Source organism: Cervus elaphus, chromosome 27 (assembly GCF_910594005.1).
Source record: "Cervus elaphus chromosome 27, mCerEla1.1, whole genome shotgun sequence".
Taxonomy (NCBI): Eukaryota; Metazoa; Chordata; class Mammalia; order Artiodactyla; family Cervidae; genus Cervus; species Cervus elaphus.
This window is the reverse complement of record NC_057841.1, coordinates 52,624,611-52,637,133: the sequence shown is the minus strand read 5'-3', so window position 1 is coordinate 52,637,133 and position 12,523 is coordinate 52,624,611.

The following is a 12,523-nucleotide window of genomic DNA, read 5'->3' as shown; positions in this document are numbered from 1 at the left end:
AGATCACCCACTGAGCAAGAAAGAACATTCAGGGTTTAGTAATTCTTTTCTCAGGTACATTGCTAGATCAAATAGTCCTTAGCAAAGAAAATACATTTGTCTTTATAATCTAAATATCATCTCAGTTATACACCTTTATTTACATAATTCTATATGCTGAAAAGTATCATTGATATAAATTATCTCTTCTAAATTATCACTTATAATGTATCTATTTTTATGATATAAAAATATCATTGGCATAAATTATCTCTTCTCATTTTTCCAGGGGTCTTATGAGGTGAGCAGTGAAGGTCTGTCACCCCGCTTTGCAGATAAGGAAATCAATGCTCAAGGTCACACTGTGAGTTAAGTGGCAAATCTGAGACACAAACATGGAAGTTTTTACTCCTGGTCTAGAGTCCTCTGCACCGGAGAAGGCAATGGCACCCCACTCCAGTACTCTTGCCTGGAAAATCCCATGGACGGAGGAGCTGGCAGGCTGCAGTCCATGGGGTCGCTACGAGTCAGACACGACTGAGTGACTTCACTTTCACTTTTCACTTTCATGCATTGGAGAAGAAAATTGCAACCCACTCCAGTATTCTTGCCTGGAGAATCCCAGGGACAGGGGAGCCTGGCGGGCTGCCGTCTATGCGGTTGCACAGAGTCGGACACGACTGAAGTGACTTAGCAGCAGCAGCAGCAGAGTCCTCTGCATCTCTGAGATGATCAAATCAAGGGCACACTCAACCCTCTTGATGTCAGTGGTAATGGTTAGAAACGTTGAACTTGGATAATATTTGTTTAAAACAGTCTTACACAAGAAATACATTGTAATAGAATTGAGTCAGAGAAATTCAGCTAAAATGCTTATGGAGATTGAACCATACTCTCTCAAAGACAGACTGAAATGATTACAACTATTAATTGTAATCAAATACAACTGATTTGCTCAAAGTTGCAAACTGAATTGCTCAAAGTGATACCAAGAAGGGTGTTGTGGGGCTCCTGGGCACAAAAGCCTTCCTGTGTCCCCCAGTTCTCCGATTCTTCATTCAGTTTCCACGATCTTCCCTGAGTTCCAACAGGCAGGTTCAAACAGTTGCTAATCAGGGAAGGGAGAGAATGGGAGACAAAGGAGGAACAGTCAAGAGAAACAACAGCACAGCCTGGGGCAAGGTCCTGGTTCCCCACCAAAGGATACACAAACTAATATCTTTTAGCTATTTTGTAGATACTGAAACCCCCACCAGATGGGAGAAGTTAAAGGTTAACAAATGGTATGCTGCCCACAAGCAGGTAGATAGATCCCAAACCAGTTGAAAGTGGGAGGTTTGAAGATGCTGACTCTGACTTAACCTCACCACCAAACAATCAGAAGAATGTCCAGGAGCTGATCACATGCTCTGGGAACTAATACGATAAAACTTCTCACTATCCTCTCTAGGTGGGGACACACAGTTTTGAGGACATGAGCCTGCTGTTGGCCCCCTTTGCCTGGCAAAACAATAAAACTATTCTTTTCTACATCACCCACCACTCTGTCTCTGAGATTTAATTCAGTGTCAGGATTCGGAGGCTGGATGTGGCTTCAAATGGGAACAGGCTGAAGGGGACTGATGAAAGGAGTATCGCTTTCATGTCGACATTAGAAACTAGACTTGACTTTCTTGAAGTTTGGGCAATGTTGTTCTAGGAGCACAAATAGTAGGATTGTATAGTTCATTATCAGTCGAGGTAGCCCTGCCTGTAAAGAGCTAGAGAAGGTTTGCTCAAACACCCATTCCACGACTTCAAAAAGTCTAAGCTCTTACCACCAATTTTTACAAATTCTCAGAAGCTTGGGTTTTTCATCGTCATCTCTGGTTCCAATTTTTTCTTCTGATGACATGCTTGAGTTAATGAACTTCACATTATAATATGCTAAACCCATCCCCATAGGAAACTAAACTTGTTTCTTTGATTATCTTTACCTTTCTCTTACAAAAAATAAACACAGTCTGATCATAAAGGTTTCTGCTTGTGCATCAGTGTTTACAGGTAAATCAAATGTGTTTACACTGCAGAACAAAAACTGTTTGGAATTTTGTATTAGATCTCCCTTTCCTAAAGGTCATTTTGGCTACCGTGGCACTGGATATTTCACTGGATGAACTCCCTACATTCAAGGCTTTATGCCAGGTAGCTAACTCCTTCTTTTCCTTACCCCTCAGTCTCTTTTATTTACCCCTCCTTCCCCAATGCTGTCCCCAGGAACTAAAAATTCTTGTTATTTATTAAGACCTGAATGTCAATTCTCTAGACCTGAATGTCAGTTGTCTTCAACCCCTAGACCTTAACCCCAGACAGGCCCATATCAAGTCATCAATTGAAAAACAGGGCTTATTAGCATGTGACAACTTCCCAAATGGCGCAGTGGTAAAGAATCCTCCTGTCAGTGCTGGAGATGGGGGTTTGATCCCTGGGTTGGGAAGATCCCCTAGAGAAGGAAATGGCAACCCACTCCAGTATTCTTGCTTGGAGAATCCTATGGAGAGAGGAGCCTGACAGGCTACAGACCATGGGGTCACAGAGAGTCGGACACAACTGAGCACAGGTACATAGCATATGAGAAGCCTGACAAAGACTCTTCTATGTCTGACCTTGAAGGCCACTGTGATTTTGAAAAGCATTTTCCCCTTCTTTGCAATTTTATCTTCTCAAACTATCAAAGAGTACCAGAAGGCTTTGGACTCAAAAAGTTGAAAGCTAATGATTACCCTGAGCATCTCAAAGGTCATTCAGTTCAGTTCAGTTCAGTCGCTCAGTCGTGTCTGACTCTTTGCAACCCCATGGACTGCAGCACGCCAGGCTTCCCTGTCCATCACCAACTCCCGGAGTCCACTCAAACTCATGTCCATTGAGTCGGTGATGCCATCCAACTTTCTCATCCTCTGTCATCCCCTGCTCCTCCTGCTTTCAATCTTTCCCAGCATCAGAGTCTTTTGAAATGAGTCAGCTCTTTGCATCAGGTGGCCAAAGTATTGGAGTTCCAGCTTCAACATCAGTCCTTCCAATGAATATTCAGGACTGATTTCTTTTAGGATGGACTGGTTGGATCTCCTTGCAGTCCAAGGGACTCTCAAGCGTCTTCTCCAACACCACAGTTCAAAAGCATCAATTCTTCTGTGCTCAGCTTTCTTTATAGTCCAACTCTCATATCCATACATGACTACTGGAAAAACCATAGCCTTGACGAGATGGACCTTTGTTGACAAAGTAATGTCTCTGCTTTTTAATATGCTGTCTAGGTTCGTCATAACTTTCCTGCCAAGGAGTAAGTGTCTTTTAATTTCATGGCTGCAATCACCATCTGCAGTGATTTTGGAGCCCCAAAAAATAAAGTCTGACACTGTTTCCCCATCTATTTCCCATGAAGTGATGGGACCAGATGCCATGATCTTAGTTTTCTGAATGTTAAGCTTTAAGCCAACTTTTTCACTCTCCTCTTTCACTTTCATCAAGAGGCTTTTTAGTTCCTCTTCACTTTCTGCCATAAGGGTGGTGTCATCTGCATATCTGAGTGTTGGGAGCCGCCAGGATGCACCCAGTCCGTGACAAGGTCATGGGACGAGAGAGGAACCTGCAAAGCAGCTCTTCCTCACATGGGGCTGCCCTGGGGGCCCAATATGTCCCCTCCGGAGCCGCGGGGATGAGAAAGGAACCTGCAAGGCAGCTCTTCCCCTCGAGGTTGTCCCGGGGACAAGGTCACGGGACGAGAAAGGAATCTGCAAGGCAGCTCTTCCCCTCGAGGTTGTCCCAGGGGCCCAGTATGTCCCTTTCTTCCTTCTCTCTTACTGTTGTTGGGCTTTCTATTAATTTTTGGAAATGATAATATATAGTAATAAGGCCTCGCTGGAAAAGTCCAAGCCTTTTTGGAAATGCTCAAGATTGCTCTGGCTCAGGACACGACCATAGACATCAAGTCATAAAAGAAGAGGCCACAGGTATAGTGTGGCTGCTTGCTTAAAAGATTATAATGTTCTAGAATAGAAAAGAGTAGAGGTGTTTAGATTTAGAAGTAGATATACTGCTTTAGTTTACTTGCTCCTTGGTTGAGAGGGTTTTCACTATTGCTATTTCCTTGTTGCTACTTGTTCATTGTTTCCCTTTCTTTAAACAACCTGGGATATTATGGGTATTTTTGTAAAATTAGAAAATGGGGTATATAGGATTTTAATAGAAGATTTATATTAACCAGCTTTACTGCCATTATCTTATTATTAATAGAGGTGTTTTGCTGCTTTAGAGGTGTTTTTGCTGTTTAATAGTTAATCGTTGTAAATTGAGATTTTGTGGTTTCAGGTAAAGAAAAATATCAGGTTTTTCTCATGGTACTATTTTCAGAAATGTCAAACATGTTATTGTGACCCTTCCCATGTATTGTTTTATTGCTCAAAGAATTTACATTATACCTGAGACTTGTGGAATATTGTTTTTGTTAGAGTGAGAATGTTAGGCCATTGAGGCAAGAAGATTATGTACAGGACATTTAAGTACAAACCCTGTAATCGGAAATGTTCTAGATGAATGCTTAGGGGAAAAACATGGGGGAAAAATATTGACGGAAGCACAAACCAATATCTGATGTAATATGTGGTGACTTAAGGGGGAGGTAACATTCATTCTATAAAAACTGAGCTATCCTAAAAAAAAAAAAGCTACCTCTTCTACGCAACGTCCGTGTGTGTCTGTCTGTTTTCTTCCTCGCCGACGCCACTAATCCCTTGGGTATTCCCGGTCCTGCCGGGGCTGGACCTCGGCATCTGAGGTTATTAATATTTCTCCTGGCAATCTTGATTCCAGCTTGTGCTTCCTCCAGCCCAGTGTTTCTCATGATGTACTCTGCATATAAGTTAAATAAGCACGGTGACAATATACAGCCTTGACGTACTCCTTTTCCTATTTGGAACCAGTCTGTTGTTCCATGTCCAGTTTTAACTGTTGCTTCCTCACCTGCATACACATTTCTCAAGGGGCAGGCGAGGTGGTCTGGTATTCCCATCTCTTTCAGAATTTTCCACAGTTTATTGTGATCCACACAGTCAAAGGCTTTGGCAGAGTGAATAAAGCAGAAATAGATTTTTTTCCTGGAACTCTCTTGCTTTTTCAATGATCCAGTGGATGTTGGCAGCTTGATCTCTGGTTCCTCTGCCTTTTCTAAAACCAGCTTGAACACCTGGAAGTTCACAGTTCACGTATTGCTGAAGCCTGGCTTGGAGTATTTTGAGCATTACTTTACTAGCGTGTGAGATGAGTGCAATTGTGCGGTAGTTTGAGCATTCTTTAGCATTGCCTTTATTTGGGATTGGAATGAAAACTGACCTTTTCCAGTCCTGTGGCCACTGCTGAGTTTTCCAAATTTGCTGGCATATTGAGTGCAGCACTTTCATAGCATCATCTTTTAGGATTTGAAATAGCTCAACTGGAATCCCATCACCTCCACTAGCTTTGTTCATAGTGATGCTTTCTAAGGCCCACCTGACTTCACATTCCAGGATGTCTGGCTCTAGGTGAGTGATCACACCATTGTGGTTATCTGGGTCATGAAGATCTTTTTTGTACAGTTCTTCTGTGTATTCTTGCCACCTCTTCTTAATATCTTCTGCTTCTATTATGTCCATACCATTTCTGTCCTTTATTGAGCCCATCTTTGCATGAAATGTTCCCTTGGTATCTCTAATTTTCTTGAAAAGATCTCTAGTCTTTACCATTCTATTGTTTTCCTCTATTTCTTTGCACTGATCACTGAGGAAGGCTTTCTTATCTTTCCTTGCTATTCCTTGGAACTCTGCATTCAAATGGATATATCTTTCCTTTTCTCCTTTGCTTTTCGCTTCTCTTCTTCTCACAGCTATTTGTAAGGCCTCCTCAGACAGCCATTTTGCTTTTTTGCATTTCTTTTTCTTGGGGACAGTCTTGCTCCCTGTCTCCTGTACTACAATGTCATGAACCTCTGTCCATAGTTCTTCAGGCACTCTGTCTCTCAGATCTTGTCCCTTAAATCTATTTCTCACTTTCACTGTATAATCGTAAGGGATTTGATTTAGGTCATACCTGAATGGTCTAGTGGTTTTCCCTACTTTCTTCAATTTCTTGAATTTGGCAATGAGGAGTTAATGATTTGAGCCACAGTCAGCTCCCGATCTTGTTTTTGCTGACTATATACAGCTTCTCCGTCTTTGGCTGCAAAGAATTTCCAGAGACTACTTCTGGGATACTTGGACCATAGAATTCTCTCAATATGGATTCTTTATCCTTATCTTGTAGGATCTACACATGAAAGGAAGAACACAGGGAGGTTTCTTTTTGCCTTGTTTAGTAAATGGTCCTCAAAACATAATGAACCTTCCCAACCTTTTAGGGTCTAATCAGGAGTTAATTAGGTTAATTGTATGTTGAAAGAGTATGTGTGAAATGGGCAGAAAGAGTGAAAAAATTAGATCTCAGATCCATTTATCACACAAGACCTTTTGCTTCTTATCTCATAACGGTAATTTGAAAAGAAAATTCCTATTAACTTACTTTATGCTGAGTTTTGAAAGTGTGAGAATATTAATGAGAAAAAGGCAGAAATTATTTAAGCAGGAAATCCCAGGAATAAACTGTTGTCTAGAAATACTAAGCCAAGGAAACCTAAACTGCTAACTTAAGAATTTTATTTTTTTAAGTCTCTTAATCACAGTCCAAGAACTTATTTACATGCAGTATTTGAGACATTAAGTAAATATATTAAGTTGGTAGTCAGAGCCCTTTGTTAATCCAGTCTGTTCCTCTCAGTTAAAATATACGTTAACACAAATCACATCAATATTATCAACTTCAATTGTATTTTATTAACTTAGTAAAAGTTGGTAGAATATTGTCTAGCATTCTGTGTGTGGTTATTGTGATTATAGCTAACAGGTTTGAGTGCTTCCTAGAAGCAGAAGCAGATGCTTTACAAAGGCTGTCTTTATTTTCAGCTTTTCATTATGAAAAATTTCAAACACACACAAAAGTTGAACACCTCCTTACACCAAGTGATCAATTTCTGTTATTCTTTTTTCATGCATTCCCCCAATTTTTTTCTATTTTTAATTAATTTATTTTTAATTGGAGGATAATTGCTTTACAATCTTGGGTTGGTTTCTGCCATTCATCAACATGAATCAGCCATAGGTATATGTATGCTGCCTGTCTCTTGAACCTTCCTGCCACTTCCTACCCCATCCTGCCCCTCTGGGTTGTCACAGAGCACTGACTTTGAGCTCCCTGCGTCATACAGAAAATTGCCACTGGCCATCCAATTTTACATATGGTAATATATATGTTTCAGTGCTATTCTCTCCATTTGTCTGTCCCACTACTTCCCGCTTTGTGTCCACAAGCCTGTTCTCTATGTCTGCGTCTTCATTGCTGCCCTGTAGAGAGGTTCATCAGTACCATCTTTCTAGATTCCATCCATTTTTAATGAATTATTTTAAAATAGATCCCAGATATCATATCATTTCATCTCTAAATACTTCAGTGTATGTCTCTAAGAGACTTTTTAAAAGACCACAAAACCATGTTACAACCAATGAAATTTATAAGAATTCCTCAGTATCATCTAATCCTCAGTCCCTGTTCAAGTCTTCCTGATTGTGGCAAAAATGTCATTCACAGTTCATTTGTTCAATGCAGGATCCATATAAAGTCATACCTTGAATTTTACTATTACATCTTGTCTCTATTAATTCACAGTAGTTTCCTCTGTGTGTGTGTGTGTGTGTTGTGTGTGTGAGCCAGTTAATTTTTAATAACGTGGGCAATTTGGGGTAGACTTTAGAATTTCCACCCTTGGTCTTGATTGACTATGTCCTTGTGGTGTTGCTAAATATGTAGCACCATCTCCTGTATTTCTCTGGTAGGTCTAAAAGTTGACTGGATTTAGGCTCAATTTGTGAAGGGCAGGAATACTAAGAAAGTGCTCTGTATCTGACTGGATCAAATTAGGAGATACTCAATGACTGCATGTCCCACTTTTAATGATGTAATGACTGACCAGTAGGTTCTGGTAAAGCCAGCTTAATCTCATCCTTTTGGCGCATGTAAATCTTAGATCCATCTGAACATTTTTTCACTATAAAGAGTGATGTAAGGGAATTCCCTCGTAGCGCAGTGGATAAGAATCTGCCTGCCAATGCAGGGGAAACCAGTTCCATCCTTGTTCCAGGAAGATTCCACATGCTGCGGAGCAACTAAGTCCATGAACCACAACTACGGAGCCCACGCTCTAGGACCTGCGAGCCACAATGACTGAGCCCCTGTGCCGCAACTGCTGAAGCCCACGCACCCAGGAGCCTGTGCTCCGCAATGAGAGAAGCCACCACAATGAGAAGCCCACGCACCGCATCAAAGAGGAGACCCCATCTGCCACAACTAGAGAAACTCCATGTAAAGCAATGAAGACCCAACACAACCAAAAAATAAATAAATAAACATAAATTTTAAAAAAGAGTGATGTAGGGATCTAATTTTAAGCCATCGTTGAGTAAATAATCCATCTTTTCTCCAGTGATATCAAAGGACATCTTGTTATGTACTATTTTCATGAAATAAAGACATTTTAATATACTCGGAAATTCCACCACCCACAGACCCTTACAGAGAATACTCTCCATTAAGAAGAAAAGTGAATCCAGAAAGAAGTAAAGGGATGGAAGAAGTAATAATACACAGACAAAAGTAAACTATATAATAAGTTTTACTTATAAAAATATTATTTTTTAAAATAATTAAGTCTAAAATTCTAGAAGATAACATAGGTAGGTATGTGTAAGGCTGTAGAGGCACCAGGGGAGCAGTGAGAAATAAAAGTATGTTAGCATCCTTCTCCTGTCCCAGGGAAAAAATATATATAGATACATATATATACTTATTAATTTGAGACTTTTTGAGAATAATGTACATTAAGTATGCATGTGACAACTTTATAATCATGCCTAATCCACTGGCTAAATTCTAAAAGCCTGACAATACCAAGAGTTGGAAATGATGTGGACGGACAAGAGTGCTTGAACACTTCTAGGAGTAGTATACATTATTATAATCACTTTGAAAAACTTCTTGGTACTATCTACTAAAGGTGAAGAGTCTCATACTCTGTGACTCAGCATTTTTACTCCTAGTTATGTATACAAGAGAAACTCGAGCACATATGCACCAAAATACATATACAGGAAGGCTCATGGTAGCAATGTTCTTAATACTCAAAAGCTAGACACTTCAAAATAACCAACAGTAAGACAGAAAATACATTGTATTATATTTAAATGTATGAATATTAAAAACAGTTTGGAGGAAAAAAGAGCCAGACATTAAAAATATGTACTATTTCATTCCATTCATATTAAGTTCAAAAATAGGTAAAACTAAACTATACTATTCAGATATATAAACTAAGTGCTAGAAGTTGATTACTGTAAGAATTTGGATGCTGGCTACATCTGGGGAAAGGAAGGAGATTGTGATTAGGAGGGCATAAAACAAATGTAAAGCAAATGCCCTGGTATCATGTAAAATAGAAGATATTTATATTGGTCTTTGCCCCTGTTTTCTGGCACAGAGCTACTAAACCCTTGTAATTTCCTAAGTGCTAAGAGTAACATTTGGTCTTTGACCTCAGTTCCTGACACAGAACTTAATCCCTTGGAATTTTCTGGGTGATAGGGATGTGTTCTGTTTTGATGAAGCAGCTCTTAGTGGGCTCCTGAATGGGGGATGGTCACCAGAAAGGCCAAGCCATGATTAGAAGCTTGGAGCTATTAGCTCTACTCCACCATCATCCAGGAAGAGGAGAGGAGCTGGAGATTGAGTTTACGCCTATGTGATAAAGTCTCCATAAAAATCCCCAAAGTGTAAGGATTAGAGAGCTTCTGGGTTGGTGAGCAAGTCCAAACGTTTAGAGGGTGGTATATCCCAACTACACAGGGACAGAAGCTCTGCACTTGGGACCCTTCCAGATCGCACCTCATGTACCTCTTCATCTGGCTGTTCGTCTGCGTCCTTCATTATATAATAAACCAGTAAACATAAGAATTTCCCTGAGTTCTGTGAACCTTCTAGCAAAGTACGGAATGCAAGAGGGAGTCACAGAAACCTCATTTATAACCAGCAAAGTGTAGGCAGTGGTATGAGCATAAAGGAGAAACACAGAGGGGCTTCCCTTTATACAGCACCACCCAGGTCCATAAATAGAACCTTGCCATATCCTGAAAGTCCCCAAACGCTCTCCCCCAAACTAAGAGAGCCAGAAGAAAGAATTCCAAACGTATCAATAATTCAAATAGGAATGAGTTAAACTCGTTTATTAAAATATATATCAATGGAGGGAGTATTGACAGCATTATAACACTGAATCTTCCTGTGTAAGAATTAGTCATATTTCCCTTCAGTCAAGTCTTCCTTTATGATCCCCCGTAGAGTTTTAAGCTTTTGGTTTTTATCTGTAATTCCATTCTGTGCTTGCTTCACTCCCATGTCTGTCTTCACACATATCACTGATATAAAATGAAGGCCCAAACAGAGCTTCATCTCTGCGCCATGCTATAAAAGATTCCCTCCCAGAATGATACATGATCCATTAGTCAAAAGTATTTAAGAGCAGTTGTGTAAACATCTGTTTATATTGTTATATAACAACACTCTTATATAATCTGTATGTCTCCATTTTAACTTCAAGGATATTATGGAAAAAATTTAGAATGCCTTTCTAAAATTCAAATAAGATATATCTGCCAACTGAAGACAACACAAACCAATGGAAAGGTGTTCTTGAACTGAAAGAGTCAGTATTGTTAAAATTACACTACACAGAGCAATCTACAGATTCAGTGCAATCCCTATCAAAATGCCAATGGCATTTTTCACAGAACTAGAACAAGTAATTTTAAAATTTGTATGGAAACTCAAAAGACCCTGAACAGCCAAAACAATCTTGAGAAAGAGCAGAGCTGGAGAAGTCACATTCCCTGACTTCAGACCATACTACAAAGCTACAGTAATCAAAAGATTATGGTGCTGGCATAAAAAAACAGACACATAGATCAACAGAACAGGATACAGAGCCCGGAGATAAACCCATGCACTTATGGTCAATAAATCTACAACAACAAAAGCAAAAATACATGATAAAAAAGATAAGTCTTTCAATAAGTGGTGCTGGGAAAACTAGATAGCAACATGTAAAAGGGTGAAAGTAGAATGTTCTCTAACATCACATACAAAATTAAGCTCAAGATGGATTAAAGACCTAAATATAAGACTGGGTACTATAAAACTTCAAGAAGAAAACATGCAGAATGCTCTTTGACACAAACTGCAGAAATATTTTTTGGATCTATTTCCTAAAGTAGAGGAAATAAAAGCAAAAATAAATAAGTGAGACAAAATTAAACTTGAAAGCTTCTGCACAGTAAACCATTGATAAAATAAAAATACAACCTACTGAATGGAAGGAAGATACTTGCAAGTAATATGACTGATAAGAGATTAATACCCAACATAGATAAATAGGTAATACAATTTAACACAAAGAAAACCAAACTACTACCATTTAAAAAGTGGGATGAAGAGGAGGAATTTCCAAAGAGGAAATTCAGATGGCCAACAAGCACCTGAAAAGATATTCAACATTACTAATCAGCAGGGAAATGCAAACCACAACAAGATATCACCTCAGACCTGTGAGAATGCTATCATCAGAAAGAACACAAGTAACAAGTGTCAACGGGGATGTGGAGAAAAGGGAAGGCTCCTACACTGTTGGTGGCAATGTAAATGAGTGCAGCCCCTGCGGAAAAGGCTACGGCTGTTTCTCAAAAAGCTGAAAACAGAAGTATCATATGATCCAACAATCCCACTCTTGGGTATTTACCTGGAAAAAAATGAAAACACTAATTTGAAAAGATACGCACACCTCAATGTTCAAAGCAACGTTACTTAATGATTACCAAGATATGGAAGCAAATTAAGTGTCCATTAACAGATAAATAAGTAAATGTGGTATATATACACAATGGAGTACTACTCAGCCATAAACAAGAAAAAAATTTTGCCATTTGCAGTAATGCGGAAAGACTGGGAGGGTATTATGCTAAGTGAACGAGTCAGAAAGACAAATACTGTACGATATCATATATGTGTAGAATCTAAAAAATACAACAAACTAGTGAGTATAACAAAAGAAGCAGATTCACAGATTCAGAGAACAGACTAGTGGTTATGGGGGAGGGGACTACAGGGGTGGGGGAGAGGGAGGTACAAAGTATTGTGTATAAGGATGGATTGTACAGCATAAGGATTGGTGTGTATAGCACAGGGATAGAATGTAGGCCAGAGGGATGTATTGTACAGTATGGTGAACATAGCAGAAAAAAATTTAGAATGCCTTTCTAAAATCTAAATTAAGTAAAACTGTGACATTCCCTGGATTTGGTTGTAAAGCAACTCTAAAGGAGAAAAACGATCTGAAATTAGA